Source organism: Micromesistius poutassou, assembly GCF_964030765.1.
Source record: "Micromesistius poutassou genome assembly, chromosome: 12".
Lineage (NCBI taxonomy): Eukaryota > Metazoa > Chordata > Actinopteri > Gadiformes > Gadidae > Micromesistius > Micromesistius poutassou.
The window spans coordinates 9907959-9909754 of record NC_140282.1 but is presented as its reverse complement, the minus strand read 5'-3'; the positions used below and the strand labels follow the sequence as shown (position 1 = coordinate 9909754).

At 37.4% G+C, this 1796-nt stretch overlaps 1 protein-coding gene across 2 annotated transcripts in view; it reads left to right on the top strand.

Annotated features, from left to right (window-relative positions):
• Positions 1–1416, top strand: part of LOC311356311 (phosphatidate phosphatase LPIN1-like) — an 18151-nt gene extending 16735 nt beyond the window's left edge. For both annotated transcript variants that reach the window (XM_084476081.1, XM_084476082.1), the window contains exon 23: positions 1–1416. This exon is cut by the window's left edge and continues 1375 nt beyond it. The gene's annotated coding sequence lies outside the window, so the exon portion shown is untranslated.
• The last annotated feature ends 380 nt before the right edge of the window (positions 1417–1796 follow it).

Here is a 1796-nt window from a genome sequence, read left to right as displayed (position 1 = left end):
CAAGATTTGTTTTTAAAGTTTCTGTACAGCACTGACAGGCATGCAATTAAGTCTTTGTCAATACCATTTAAACTTTCTTGGTTTCTTATCGGTGCGGCTGATTTATTGTTGTAGATTGTATTTGTGTATTTGTCTGCAAATCACTATTTATTTAATAAATCAAGTAATAGAGATGTCAGTGTTGACTGCAGGACTGTCATTAAAGATTGTAACTTGTGAATTTTACAATTTTAATTAATTTGAGGAATCGGGAAAACCACTAATGAAATGTGATTGAGGTTGATGCCTGATTTGTTTCTCCTGTGTGTCATATATGTGTAAAAACAGAAGGTGCTCCACCAAGTGCAATGGCAGCCATGCTCTGAATACATCAATAACCTCAATATTATTAGAGATACACCTCTCAATACGTTACGCCTTCGGGCAACTTCCAGTATTCTCACCATGTGACGACCAGCAATTGCAACCCACACATATTCTACACTGCCAAAGGGGATTGTTGAGCACTTCTAAACGTTATTTTTGCCTTGGGTCAGAAATGTCTGACGATGGTCTGTTGCCGTTGAGCATGGCATGCCGTTGAGTTCTGTTGAGCGCAATCTGTGCTGTTGCTATTTCCGCCCACCAGAGGGCATCGTCCAGAAACAGCGCCTCCTCCATCTGTTTGTCTTCTGTTATTGTTATAATATGCTATTGAAAGATCAATCTTCAAGATTAATCTGAAATGATTCATAAGATAAACTGATTGAAGATTAAGAACCAGAGGTCTTATGTTATGATGTTTAACTGTGTTCATCATCAGGGTTAATCTGATCTTATCAGAACTGTGTAAATCAAGTGCACGTTATTCAATTATTTAATGTGACTTTGTTCTTTCTGTGAAAGATGGCTTGAATGCTTTTAACAATTATGTGTTTTCTCTGTTTCAACAAATGGATATAAATTCATGGAGGCCTTGTCTTGCCTTGTCTGGTGTATGCCTCAAGCCATGCAATGTATTAATGATCATGTAGGAGAATAATCATTTCCATTGAACAAATCTACTAAATTGAATTGTATATTAACAATTAATAATTGTATGATAAAAATTGTTTCAAAAGTTAACCGTGTACTGTCTTTGGCATCCTGCATTTGATTGGCCAAAATGTCTTGTACTGTATGTAGTAGTCTCCTAACACTTTAGGAGTCTCCTAACACTTGGAGAGGAGACTCCTTTTTAAATAGAGGACCATCTCTATTCCAGTACCCTTAGATCCAGTGACCACACCAGACCAACGGCTGTAACTGTACATAATACATCTTTATTTTAAGAGAAATACAAGTCTGGAATTTCCCCTGGAGGACGACAATCAATCATAAATAACTTGATATTACAAAATGTGGCAGTACAATCAAATAAAATATTTTCATACATTTGATTTTGTATCTTTGTACACAAATCATATTTACATGTTTTGCCATTTCTTATATAATTTAAAACAAATAAACGGTAGCCTATAGTACAAGCATATCTTTATGTTGTGAAGCCGAGGTATCAAATCTATTCAGTCTCTCATTCGACTCTGGCCGTGTGATTGATAAAAGCATTAAATAGTCACTCCCCTCTCTCTCCTGCCCCCTGTGACCCTATGTCCCTCGCCCCTCAGAAAAGTAACATGGCCGCCACAAGGACGCCGTCATCAAAGAGCTGGGAGATTCATCTATTATTTGGTTAAAACCCTTTTTTCTAAATCTTTCCCGTCCAGCAGGTCAGCGGTCTGGGATACGGATTGTACTGCCGACCATAACCTTAATTG